Source organism: Megalopta genalis, chromosome 19 (assembly GCF_051020955.1).
Source record: "Megalopta genalis isolate 19385.01 chromosome 19, iyMegGena1_principal, whole genome shotgun sequence".
NCBI classification, from domain to species: domain Eukaryota; kingdom Metazoa; phylum Arthropoda; class Insecta; order Hymenoptera; family Halictidae; genus Megalopta; species Megalopta genalis.
In genome coordinates, this window is record NC_135031.1 from 1029648 (window position 1) to 1044741 (window position 15094).

The 15094-nt window shown below is 39.0% G+C and overlaps 1 protein-coding gene across 1 annotated transcript in view; it reads left to right on the plus strand.

Moving 5' to 3' along the window:
- The first annotated feature begins 5754 nt into the window (after positions 1 to 5754).
- Positions 5755 to 15094, plus strand: part of MESR6 (misexpression suppressor of ras 6) — a 657659-nt gene continuing 648319 nt past the window's right edge. Inside the window, exon 1 of the mRNA XM_076527384.1 lies at positions 5755 to 5994. The gene's annotated coding sequence lies outside the window, so the exon portion shown is untranslated. The remainder of the gene's footprint in view (positions 5995 to 15094) is intronic.

Consider the following 15094-nt stretch of genomic DNA (forward strand, 5'->3'; position numbering starts at 1 on the left):
TTCGCAGAGAAGTACGCTACTACTTTCTCATTTCTCAGAACACGATTTGACGGACCGCGATAGTTCCTTTATATTAAACAACATTACGAAAAATGAAGAGATCGAAGTAACAGTGTTTTAATGCAAAAATTTAATTGACATAAGAATAAAGATTTCGGTTTCGGTCGAATTGCCTCTTGGCCGAGCACGCCCGACAAAAGTCTCAATCTATTAATTTTCCGCGTGTATGTAAAATGGTAGATTAATCCGAGCGAGTTCCGAGATTCCCGTAACCGTACACGGACCGCAAAATAAAATCGGACTTATAAGTCGGTATTAATGTCTATCGCGTGTGTAGATGTTTCTGGTGTGCGCGACGTCATGGCTCCCCGTGTGCAGGCTTCCGGTGATTAAGGATGCGCGTAATCCGTGGCAGTGCGAGAGCTTTGCGGCCTCGCCATCTGCGGCTTCGGCTGATTTTAATTAACATAACTGCAATTGGAACACGTTGGTGATAAGCGATAGGCGGAACTAGAAAAATATAAATATTCATACGATGCCGCTTAGAGCGTGCCGCGACTGATTTTTTGTTCCGTTGTGGCGCGACAGGTTCCGATCGCAAAGTGACTTGCTTTAGAACCTCTATTATAGACAATGCGTTCTGTCACGAGACTTCGATATTGGAAACCGCTACATAAAAACCGTAATACATCACGAAATTACGGTTTTTTTTTACATAAAATTAATCCTTTTGTAGACGATATTCACCTTTTGCACATCTTTGATTATATTCACCTTTTTCCAGGTTTCTTTCAGCCTTTTGCAAATAAAAATCACCTTTCCACAAATGAAATGAACACTTTCGCAGATAAAAATTGGCTGTCTTTTTTTCAATTTTTTGATTCGCTACGAATTTATATACTTATTTATGAAATAATACAAATTTCATTTCAAATAGTTTGACTTCAGAAATCTTCAGGAATTATTTATAAAGTGACATGGAATTTTTAAATTTAATATGAATTTTGTTAGAAATTATTACAGATATGTGAATCTCATTATCGCTATCGGTGAATCAGTAAGACCTGCAAAAGAGTTAATTTCTTCTTCGAAAAAGTGAATGTGATGTACAAAAGCATTAATTTAGTGTGCAGAAACGTGGATATGATTTACAAAAGGATTAATTCAAAGTGCAAAACCTGAAAAACAATAATACTTTCAGTTTATCAATGTATTACTTTCGTCCTACTCAAATTATTAAAGAAAGAAATTCCACAGTGATTCCTATGTATTTGTAACAGATGCAGAACATTTTCATTTTGCATAAAAATCTGCAGTTTTAATATAACGATACGGTGGAGCCTCGATTATCCAGACCCCAGATATCTAAATTCTTTATTATCTCAATACGTTACATATGTAGATATTTTCAGCTAAGGTGATCCATATGCAACACTATCTGTCATACAAACGAATAAAAATTCAATCTGAAGACTTACGTTCCTTTTAATAGACCGGATAATCGAGTTTCTGCCAACTGTACTTTCAAGAACTCCACGTTTCTGCTGTGGAATTTACCGTATCATAATTAGTAACGTATCATTAGCAGTAACGAATCTCAACGGCGAATATCCTCTTCATTGATGAGAAACAAGTGAATGTGCATTACTCAATGACTGAAAGTATTATTTCCACAATCTTTTTGACCGCTTCGCTCCCATGGACGTGTTATGTCGCGACACCGATACTGTACGTATAAGGTCAAAGACGAGATATTTCGCGATGTAATGCCGCTAGTTCGATGCCACGGACGTGTTAACCCACGACGCAATACCGTTCGTGCGGTGCCGCAGATGAGTAAACACGCGCTTCTGTTTTTGCTCCGCCTGTGGCCACTTAGCTTGCGTCTGTGTTGTGCTAATGGAACCAAACTTTTTCGAATTAAAGCCCTCGAATTAAAGCGTATTTACTCGTCTGTGGCACCGCACGAACGGTATTGCGCCGCGAGATAACACGTCCGTGGCATCGCACAAGCGGCATTATGTCGCGAGATATCTCGTGTGTGACCTTGAACAAACAGTATCGGCAAGGCGATATAACACGTCAGAGAGAGAATAAGAGAGAATGAGAGAGAGAGAGAGAGAGAGAAAGAGAGAGAGAGAGAGAGAGAAAGAGAGAGAGAGAGAGAGAAAGAGAGAGAGAGAGAAAGAGAGAGAGAGAGAAAGAGAGAGAGAGAGAGAGAGAGAAAGAGAGAGAGAGAGAGAGAGAGAGAGAGCAAAGCGCTTAAAGTTGAAGGAATTAATTCCTTGGGGTCCCATAATGATACCAAAACGAAGATTAAAATAAGAGTGCTGATTTCTTGATTGTGTGTTTAATTGGGTTGCAATAAGAACATCGACGAATCAAGATAAAATATCATTAAAAATATGTGTAAGAAAATTCATAAACAACTGCCCAAATAAGCCCAAAATCATACCGCTTGCACAATCATCAAGTCATCCAACTGTGTGTGTGAATATCGAGAACAATTATAATAAACCTTTATCTTACTGAATGAACGAGTTAGAAGATTGAAGGACAGTTCCCTCACTCTTTAACATTTATAATAGGACATTGTTAGTGTCTAACAATTTTGTTCGATCGAAATTCTATTATTCTCGTTTAAATTGAAAATTGTATTATTGTTTCAATTGAGCCGTTTATTTTGAAAGTGACATAAGTCACTTTGTTTTTAAGTCGATATAGGGTTTGCGTTTTAACACGTTTAAAAATATGGATGCTAACTTTCGAGAAGATTTACTTGTATTTGTTATCTCAGGATACTGATATTTTTCTCAGTATAAATAATTTCGTATAAACATTAAAAAATCACCACTTTTCATTACTTATGTCACTTTCAAAATAAACAGCTCAATTGTCGAATATATCGCGAACAACTAAACGGCCTCGTTTCGCATGCTATCTTGTTTACCATAAAAGCAACATTAATCATGGTAACTTTCGAGGCGTCTCATCATTTCGTCCAATAGTGTATAATTACGTAATTCAGTTAACTATCGCGTTATCTTTTCCAAGAGATTAATACTATATAGCCTCTACGATTGAGACATAGAAAGCTCCGATTGAAAAAAAGTTTTCCGCTCGCCTTAAGCAGCTCTTTCGTAGAGCCGACTGTTATTTACTGGTGGAATTTTAGACAATGCATTAAGTGTGCGGAAAGTCTGAGTCTTTTAATACAAAGATTCTTGCGGTAACAATTAAGAAGATTTGCCAACGCTCTTTATCGCCAGTGGCTTCGGATATGAGAAAACTTTTCGGGAGTGTGGGAAGGGGGCTGAAAAACTCTTAAGCTTCCGGTCGTCCATTTAGAGACGCGATTCCGGGATTACAAGTTTTCGTCTACGTGGCTATTAATACCGCTCCGCGTAATTAATATCTGCTCAATAAAACCGTCGGTGAGTTAATCGGCGAGCTTCCAAACAGCATTACTGTTTCACTGCGAGTTTATCAACAGCTATTACTGGCACGATGATAGTCCGAAGAGGATTCAGAATTAGGTGTTTCATACTCTGCTGCGAGGCTCTATTTTTAGTGAGAGATATTCTCGGAGATCGGCACTAAAACCACTTGCTTTCGAATATTAATAAAAATCACTGATATAATTTGATATATACCGGATGTCCGATTTGAATCAATAAATGCGATTATCTCCAGGGCTGTTCATTGTTCGAAGAAATGTTTCATACGAAACTGTTCCTATTGCAAGACGACATAATTCAGTTTGACTATTTTGTTTGTATGTCGACGCATGGTAGAGACACGATGGTCATCTTTATTCTCTTAATGGTGTCATATAATTCTTTATACACAATTCAATGAATCCCGGATATCTGAATAAAAATGTATTAGAAAATGCATTAATGTCGAAAAAGAATTATTCTGGCAGATATTTTCATTTTAATGTTGCGGATGTTGCAAAATATAAATTGTTGCAATAATATTGTTATCTTTTAACCTATTCTAAATCGAATACTCTGCGAGTGTACATTCATGTATTCCCAAAGTAATAGTTTTTTTCAAATAACAAGTAGTTCTGAAAATAATCGTATTTGTTGATTAAAATCAATCGTTTTATATCCCGACTTCCGCAGGTGTCGATATTATTAGTATACTTCCATCGATGGTAATAAAAGTAATCATTATCGAAATTATGAAGCAGTGTGTTTTCCGCGAAGAGAAATTGATCGTCGAATAGTGGTATTTCTCACAAGAGATTACTTTTAATAGCCTACTGCCGCATCAACTGCAGTTAATGGTTACGAGCGACCTATAACGGGATTGCACTCATTGTTTTCCTGTTTCATGCAATCACGAATATATGTTGAATCCTGCTATGTAATAATCGCATAGCGTATGTTTACGTAGGTTCACGTTTTTCATACACCAGTTTCGAAAAAATGCGAATTACATAGCAAATTCTTGTGTCGTTCAACGAGTTCTCTTTTCCAGCAACACAAAAACAAATAAATAATTATAGATATTATAGGAAATATCATACCCTTGATATCAAATTTCAGATCCGTCGCATTTAACAACGAATGTAGCCAAAAGTTTTGTACTTCTTGGAAATCTAGATAATAGCATTTCAATATTTCTTGAAGTTAACGGATAGTGCAACCTTGTCGGCTTATAGGAGAACAAAAATCTGTAATTTTGCTTCTTTTTTGAGCTTCCTGGATGCGAAATACCTACCGTGGTAAAAGCATTTCACGAACTTCAATATAATGACGAAGTTATAATACTGAAAATGACTACACTTCGTGCCAAATAAACGTCATCTTCAAACTATAATCGTGTTTCTCTCGAAACTACGTTCTCCGACTTTGCATCTGGTAGATCTTCGTTTAGCTGTCCATTCGTTTAATACAAAATTTCTGCACGTCAATTTTTATGAGATTATCTACATAGTGCTTTTGATATTTAATTTCGTAAAACTTTCTATTTTACTTCTTTTTCTTATTTCGTGTATCATCAGATACACGTTAGACTTGTCAAATATGTGATATTATTATATATATTATATTTATTTATATTATATATTATATTATATATATTATATTATATATATTATATATATGTAATTAATTTATGTATTTAGTATTAAACTTATCTATTAATGTATAATATTAAATTTAAGTATTTATGTAATTATAATATGGTGGAATAAAAAATTGCGAAGCTACTGGAAGTATTTAAAAATACTGTTGCATCTTTGTTGACTCATTCAAATGATTAAAAGAGCAAATTAATTTTTATTTCATTTCGCACAAGGATTCGCACAATTATATTGCTAGACACCGAGTTCGTTTAATCGACTGCTTCTTGCCAGGATCGGTTGTATCGAAGAAATGGAGGTTTTAATCATCGTGGTGAAGAAATAAGGATAAATATCGTGAGCTTTTCGAACGAGACTATGCGAAAAAGTGGTCAGTCAGCCGGTTATTGACACGAAGGTTGAAGCAGCTCCGAGTGCCCGGGGTTAATTGATGAAATTTGTATCCGTATAAAGATCCGCGGTGTGGTGACAAGCGTCGAAACGCTTGCGGACGGGCCAGTGTGTCCAACAGCAGGGTCGTTGTCCATATTTATCAGGCTCGCAGCGCGTCGCGTCCAGCGAACGAGCAAACATGATCATAGACGAGCGAGGAATTAGCGGTCGCAGGCCGTTGATTGACTCCCACGACACGTACCGCGTCAGAAACGATGTGGACGTCAGTATCGACGCGTGATCCGAAAAGGCTGCACACCAGCACGAGCCCCGATTAGATCGTTTAATGGCAGGTGAAATCGTGGCTGTATCGGCTCCTCGGTGCCACGCTGTCGTTAATATTAATTGGTCGCGTTCCTTGGGCCGGTCGTCGGGGATTTGCATTCCGCGCCGACATCAGGAAATCGTGCGCGCGCGCGGGACACGCAGAAATAATCGTCACGTACCGACGACGTATTGCCGCTCAGGTATGTCCAGGAGGCACGGCGCTCGCAGATTGTGGCAACAAGTACGCGTACCGGAAGTCTCGAGCCTCGATCCTGAATCTCGATTATCTCGTGACCGTTTTACTGCCAGCGAGAATAAATCACTGAATAAACGAGGCTCTACTGGCCGCTGATAAGAGCCATCCGAAGCGCCGTATAACCGAACACGATCGTTTTTCTTATTCGGTATCTTCCTTTTCTTCATTTTTCTTGTTTCCCGGAATTGGGACAAGATAAACCTTGGGAATGATCCTTGGGAAATAGAAAAGTTTTGTTTTATTACAGAATGTACTGTATTTTCGGTAAAAATCGCAAAGCAGGCTAACCGATTTCGATGAAATTTTCAGCATGCGTATAAGTTACCGAGAAGTGTCGAATCCATTTTTTAAATTTTCATTCTAGGCTCAGATAAAAAAGTGAAACAGCGAGAGTATTTTTATATTCCTTTTATCCCAAGTAATAGCAAAATTAAAAAAAAAAGTATTTTAGTCATTATGCAGTGACATCTAGTCCCTCTAACATTTACAGGAAAATTCAAGTCATTTAGACCAATTTTAAAAAAAGTTATACCGTTTCAAATGTGTTGACTCGGTTTTGCTCCTCACCGTGTGTATTCGTAAAAGACTATAAGTCAATATAAAAATATTCACTGTTACCTAATCGTTACGCATATTTTTTGTTATTTTTATTACTTCTACAATAAGTGCAACTATAATAAACCACAACTGTGGTTCCATCAGTTTAGTAAGAGAAAATTCGATTCAAAAGCGTTTTTTATTGCACGCTGTGCTGTTTTCTTTGTTAAATAATGTAAATACAAAACCAGCTTCCATTGGATTACTAGTTTAGAGTATATAAGACGTGCAGAGTAGGACGAATATTTGCGCAGAAATAACAGCTTTATGAATTTCTCCACTTCCAACGGGATGCAGTCGAAAGGTTTGCTTCGTTGCACAGCGTTCATTTCGTTAAAAACGCCGAGTAGCCTGAGTGCGAACCTCGAGTATCGCTAAGGTGGCAGGGATAATGGTGGACCAATGAAAGAGTACGACTCCGAGTTGCGTCTAAAGTCCTCTGCAATCTTGTCAGCAGTTGCAGTAAAGCGTCGGTAAAGTTTCCCCGAAGATCAGCGGTCGTAAATCGTTTTACTCGGTGTTTTGCCGTTGCATGGAGAATATCAGCACCCAATACTTCGATAGGAAATCACACGGCAATTCGATGCATAAATTCCAAGGTCAAGCGAGCTTCAAGGTTCACGGCGCGGCGGATTGCCACCAGAAATACTCGATGGAATCGCAAACACGTGAAGCCGCGGTCTGGTTGCAATGATCAGCAATAAGCTTAGTTTGAACGCTGTTGCAACAAACTGTAACCTGCCGTCTTGGACGAGCTCGCTATCTAAAGTATACTGTTCGAATGCTATTCCGAGTATCAGCCTACCGCATGTTGCCATCGAGGAGATACTGTATATCGATTCTGCGAATGTATCGGAGGAAGCTTAATGACTTTGCGGGTTGCTTCTCTGTAGCTTTGCGTGCATGTCTATCGAATTTCATTCGGTTGTGGGTATAACAACGTGTGCTATGTACGATTTGGCGGAAGTTCGATCGTGTGACTGGTACTGTTACGTAGAGATATAGCAAACGAGGTTTATTATTTTTTTAAATCACGACTTCCGATTGAAAACGCTTTTATTAGAAGTATAATAGATATACCTTTAAAATTGAATACATTCTTTATTAACTCTTCTCGATTCTAAATATTTATACAAGCATAGAAGAATTTACATAACTCGACATCAGCAAATATCATGTTTCGATTTAGAAAAAGTTAATAACGATTCATATCTCGCAGATTATGCATGAAGTGTTCATCGCGATTTAACAGCGTATGAAGGTAATTGAAAGGATGCTTATTTGACCAAGACTATATTAACTATTAAATTTAAACGCTATTTAATACTTAAGAGCTGGTACTTTTCGCACAGGGTTTGATCAAAATTCTTTCAAAAACGTGGGATATCCAATTTAAAAAACCAAAGGTTTTTCGAGAAGTAAGATTACTAATTTTAGTTGCAACTGTTTCTTCACATAATCGACAATTTTCGGATAATTCGAAGTGGTCGCGTTAGGATACTTTCATGTACTCTGTACTCCAAGGTCATTGTATCGCTCAAGGTGTACACAAGCTTTCGCATATAATTATTACCGGAACGGGTTCATCTCGATTGTAAGACGATATCAGAATTTCGCATTGTTCGAAGTCACGAAAGCCGATAAATTTGTGTAGGATCGGTACACCGTTCGTGGTTTAATCTCGCAAACAGCGCTATCAAGCTCGCATCCAATATATGATCGTCCGAAATTACTTGTATACAGTTTCACTCGTGGTTCATTACGCGCCGCTTCATCCCGCGAGCGAGCGAGGCTATCATTACCGAAAATACATGTGCCGACTTAGAAGCCCGTTCTCCATCAGGCATCGACGGTCTCGGTGTTCTCGCAGCCAATGCATGCCCATAAATAAGTAGCCGCGGCTCCGATCACGCGTCCGAAGATTTCCCTGCGCGAAGCACGCCGCTTGCCATTCTATTTCTCGTTTACCAGATTACCACGATGTTGCCGAGGATCATCCGTACGAACCCAGAGACGATCCGTCGATCCGCGCTTTCCAGATCAGCCGGATTCTCAATTACTCGTTCACCGCGCTCCTCATGGCCAGGCTATGCCCTTAAGACTCCCACCTCTCTTCTCCCTCTGTCTCTCTCTCTCTCTCTCTCTCTTGCTCTCTCCATCTATCTATCTCCTCTCTGTCCTCTATCCTGCTCCGTCCTCGTCGCACTCGCGTTTGATGCGTTCGCATCGGGAATAGAACACACCGACAAGCCTCGACGGATATGGTAATGCATCGTTGTTTAACATATGCAGCGCTAGCAGCCAGCACGTACAACAACGGCTTTATCATTAAAGGTAACACACCGAGCGCCGACTGTATCATATATGGAGAACAGCCCGAGCGGTAATACATTCGTCCTTATACCCATACACAACCGCCTCTATTGCATTTCAAACGTGGATGCGTATAATCGAGCGGACCCGTTCCCTATTCCGACTGCAGCCACCCTGCGATCTTCCCATTCCCGTACCGAGATCCCACAAAGCCAGAAAGAGAGAGAGAGAGAGAGAGAGAGAGAGAGAGAGAGAGAGAGAGAGAGAGAGGGAGAGAGTGAGGCATGGAGAAATTGTTCCCGGATTTTGAGCTTCCGTTCTTCGTCGATACCACCTGGGCCATCAGGAAGATACCGGAGTCCATCAATTTTTCTGCGTACCATAACGTTTAACCCTTTCGCTACGGCGGTTCAGTCCGCCGTAGCGCCCCTCCTGAACGGAACCACCCGCCGAAATTGTGCACATTACGCGTGGATAGTGTATTTGGGAAGAAAAGGGATTTTTCTTTAAAACAATATAGTTATAATTTCTGCATAAGGTATAAAGTTATTTAATAGGTAAAAAAAGTTTCATTAACAATGGAAAAAGTGAAGAAATAATATATAATATACAGTAATAAAATAAAACATAATATTCATAATACAAAACATAATACATAATAATTAGTCCTAAAGTTAGTACTTTCGATTTTCTATCCCTTTATGACATGTAACACAATAATAATGGGAAATGCAGGTAGAACAAATATAACTTGAATGGTGTGTCGTTTATTTCGGACTGTCGTTTGTTTGTTTCGTCAAAAGATTCACGCAATAGTAACAAGAGGCGGTGCAGTCCAAAAATTAGGTCGCGATTTTACCAGCATGTCGGATATATCCGACGTTCGTCCCCAGAGGGCGATCATGTGGATGTCGGATATATCCGGCGTTCGGCTCCGCGAGTGTTCATATGGATGACGGATATATCCGTCGTTCGGAGCGAAAGGGTTAAGCTTCGTGTCGATAACCGCAGTAGTCGCATTGTGTACGCAGTATTTACATCATCAGCGCATACATTGCGGTACTGTTTCCCTTCTGTCTACAAATATGTCGAGTGAACAGCGTGATTTGATTATTTAAGATGTCTTTCCTATCTTTGATGGCAGTAGCCAGTCTTTAACCCCTTGCATTACGATTTCTTTAACAGCTACGTTGATTGACACTTCTTGGTTCTTAACCCTTTGCAAATCGAGCGGTGACGCTGATGTGTCACTAAAAATTGTTGTATCACGTTGCAAATGATTTTTACGAAATCTGTCTATATTTATGAAACTGTTGAAAGTGTAACTGTTTGAGAAGTCGGAAGACTCAATTCCATGCGTTAAGTAGGTCAGGAAAACTATTTCGGATTTATAATTAAAAGAGCGCATTCCGGGTGCTAAGGGTTAATAATTTCCCTGATAGAACTAGACAATTTTTTGTTGTGTAGAGGTATTTTTGAACCTATATTCTTGAAAATAATGTAAAAAATTCGATTTTTTTTAATCATTCGCACTGGACAACCCCCCTTGTCCCGCACGTAGAAATGAAGAGTCTAGCTCGCAAACATTTTCTGTGCCAAATTCGAATATGACGGCATCCGATATCCGCTGCTTATTTAAATATTTAAAGATCATATCAATTTCTTCTAACTATTAAAGAATAAATTATTACGATATTTAGACATTCTCTTGCATTTTTCTGTATGAAATTGTGTCATTATAGTTCTATTAAATTATTTGAAAATGAACAACACTAAAAAGGAATTCAAATAGTTTGTACATTTTATTCACAATAATTTCAGTCATGTTAAGAATTTTTTTTCTTAATTTCATTGTAACTCAAAAATGATATTTTTCAATTTTTATTTAATATCAGCTTTACTTCATTAATCTGTCCACATTTATGTAAATATATCAAATAAAAACAGAAATATTTTAGTTTCATTTTATGATAACTCCTCGCATAGAGTTGCGCTAAATTCAATTTTCTGCACACGCATGTTTCTTTGAAAATAAATTCTAAGGCAAGGAGTTAAGATCGAGGAAGTGTTAACAAATGTAACTGTGAAAGAAATCGCAATGCAAGGAATTGGTCAGTTCTTCCTATACTTGTAACTGTCAACGAATACTATACTATACTATACTATACTATAGTATAGTAATATATAGTATATATATAGTGTATATAGTGTATATATAGTGTATATAGTGTATATAGTATATATATATACACTATACTATACTCTACTATACTATAAAGCTATACTATTATAGTATTGCACAAGTTGTTCAGAATATTGACCATGGAAAGATATTTGAAGGCCGCTGAAATCGATGACACGTACCGTTCTGTAAACAATCGCCGTATGTTCTTGTAAAAATCGACAGTACAGTTGTCGAATACACAAGCGGAGCGGTTTTCTCGGTGACTTGCGTCATGTCCTTTTTAGTCTCGGATCGCGGCCCCCTTTTTTCTCGCGCCTTCGTGATGCATCGGATGCACTTAACGAAGTGAGACTCGGCCGCTTTTAATTAATAGGCCGGCCAAGCGTTGATCGAACGCTTTCAAGTTACTCGCACTGTTTATCGAACAAACGAGCTTATTCAGCGCGAGAGTGCTGCACGGAAATCTTTACCATATGCTCGCCGGACGGCTTGTTAATGAGAGTGTTATATCTATTACAACGATGCATCATGTTCGAGGGCTGTAATTGGTTGATACAAGAAGTCGTTGCTGGCGAGAAGCTCTCAAGTTGCTCTGGATTTCCAGTTAATCGATGGAATTTCCTTGTTGACGCAATTTCTTACAACTTAATGCTACGTCTATGATTACGTTTCATATTTGAAACTCGTTTATTTCCGTAACTGTATTCGTCGCTCATACTACTTTCAGATCGACGTTAATCTTTTCGATAAACTTTACACGAATAACTTTAAATTGTATACTACAAAATTGGAATCTACAGTCGGAGACAAATATATGTGGACACCGCTTGAATCTTTTTTAGAACTGGACTACATGTCCTGAATTTTTTTTTAGATGATAGAAGCACTCATCTACTAGATAATGATTGAAATGCCTTTTTAAAATTTTGCTATTACTTGGAAAGAGAAAAAGAAAAAAAGTCTGATTTCTTAACTTTTTTATCTGAACCTATAACGAAAATTAAACGACTGTTAAAATCTTTAAACACTATAACCATGAGTCCATTCGAGATAAATAATGATTAGAAAACGTTTATATTATTATAACATTAGTACAGGTTTTCTACTCAAAATTAATCCTTTTGTAAATCAAATTCACCTTTTTGCAAATAAAAGTAATCCTTTGACAAATCAATATTGGCCGTCCTTTATTCAATTTTTATAAAATAGTACTAAATACAAATAATTAACCTTCATGAATATTTAATAATTATTTATAAAATGACATTCAACTTTTAAATTGGAATTGAATTAGATTCGCAAATGCGTGAATATCGCGTTTACAAAAAAGTAAATAAAATTTGTAAAAGGTTTGATTTTTTTTACAAAAAGTTGAATATGATTTACAAAGAAATGAATAGGCATAAAAAGCTGAATAAGACCTGCGTAAGGATTAATTTGGAATGAAAGCCTTTAGAGCTGTTCACCTAAATGAGCTAGACATCCAGATGCCTCGAATATAAACTGTTCTTAGTCATTACTGCATGGAATAAAATACAAGAAATCTAGATCGCGTCGGCGTGGTACCGTCGTGCATGAATCCATAGCCTGACAGAATGAGCAGTTTTTTGAGCCGTTGCACCTCGGAAAACACTGTTCAAAGAGACGCAAATAGCCGGCGCAGCGGAAAACTTGTTTTCCCTGGACAGTTATGCGGTATTGACGAAAGTCGCGGATATCAAAGCAGGTCGTCGGCTGTGTTCTATTTCCGTTGCCTTAGTCGGCAAGCATTATTGCGACCACGCGTACACTTGCGAGAAATGATCACTGGGGATTCTTGGATCGCTCCGCTTTGAACCTTCGATCGGGATGGCAGCGCGGACCGCCGCGTGTTATTCCTCCTTGACATCTATCACGCGTTTACTACGTACCCACGCGAATCACGTGTGACAGCGAGCGAGATCCGGATGCATTGTGTCACCGGTAATCCAACGGGTGACGTCTGAATATCGTTCCCCGGAAATTTCGGGAGATTTCTGTCAAGGGCGATCCAACGTACGCGATCCCGTACTGGTCGCCTAAATGGGATTACCTAAACGTCTGTCTTATTTACCGTTACATCGAGAAACTAATCAGAACCAAGTACCCTAAAGGGCACGTTTAAAGATGGTCACGTGATGTGCGAGCAATGGCCATGATGTTGTCATTTGCTAGTCTGTGGGAACATTAAGCCAAGGATTTAAGAAATAAGCAAAATTATTGTACCGAAGTATAAATTCAATTTGAAATTATTATATTGCTCGTTTCGACCATTCCTAAAAATTACATATAATAGAAACGTAAAACGGGAAATATGAAAATGATTTTTATGTTTGAAAGCAAGAGTTCTTTAATACTAAACCTATCGAGCACTAGAAGATACTGACGTATGTTGCTTTATGAGGATGACAAGGTGGCTGTAATTTTTTAGACTTCAAGCTATTTTTATTATAATGCATATAGGGTATCCCTCTTTTCTGAGTGTTGACATAATTTAAATAATTGACATAATTGTTGACATAATTTAAATACTAATACTTCTCCTTAGCGAAAATGCAATCCGCTGCTTTGTTTACGAGTTATTAACGAAAAACAGTGACCAATGAGAGGCGAGATCAGTTGACGCCAGGCGGTCGAGCCAATGAGCGGAACTGGGCTTCCACTGCTCGTTGGGTGAGTTTGCCTCTCATTGGTCACTGTTCTCCATTAATAACTCGTAAACAAAGTCGCAGATTGCATTTTCGCTAAGAAAAAGTTTACTTCAAATGAGCTCAGGAATCACCCCTTTCCGGGTGTTAACTTCTGGGTCACTCTGTATATATTCTTGGATTAAAATTCAGTACCGGGCATTCATATTTTGAATATCATACTCACCGTGACTTTGTTAATTTTAACAATACAGACTTAAGGTTTCGTAGGCGTATCGTTGAAGCTATATTCGTCAAGAAAACATAAAGAAAAATTGATTTTTTCAAAAGTTCACACTAGAATATCCCCTAAAATTGATTAAAATCATCAACGAAGAAGTCAATGTCGTTAGCATAAGTATTATCCAAAGTGAGAATCTTATTCAATCCAGTACCTCTACCATAACTGTCACCTGATACTGCCGAAATTGAGCCACTTAAGGAAGGAATACCGTGTCTCGCCCAAAGCACACGCTGATCGACATCAGGTGGCTAAATATTTCGTACGCCGCTGCAGATGGGTCAATTAACTATTTAGTTCATCGAATCCCTAGATTAGCAAATGAACTGGCGGTCCCCAGGTTCCCGACGCGATCGGGCCGAGCGTACTATGCTGCTCTCGCATAATCCGCGTCCTCATCGGCCAACAAAGGGAGTCCCAAGGGCGCGGGCCAGGAGAAAAAATGGAAAATGCTTTCTCCCTTCGTAACGACGTCGCGGACGCGAATCATTAATCCTCGCAACGCGGTGCCGTGTACCTTGTACCTGCTCGTGATTACGGCTTCTCCTCTCCGTCGCGCTTCTCGCCGCTCCTCGTCACGCGCACGCTCCCATGCGCCGCTGCACCGAACAGGGTGGTTACGAGGATGAAACACCTACGACTTTTTTCGGTTTCTATCGCCGTTGAACACGCATCAGCCATCCTCCGCTCCGGCGCCCGACTAGGCCGAACACTCCACCACTTTTTATCCTTTTTTGTCCCCCGTTTTCCCATTGGTCCTCTGTATCTTCTATCCGGTACACGCTCGCGCCTATCCTCCAAGGAACTTTTGCGATTTCTTCCCGCGCCTCGTGTCCTAGCTGCGGTTTTTGCGCAAACGGAACAAACACGGATCCTTTCGGCTGTGATGGAAGACTATGCGATGCGCAGTGCTTGGAACGGTGCATGCTGGTTTTAATCCAATGCTAGATTCAATCATTCGAGGAAGAATTTCGACATAGCGATGACATTGGGATTGTATATC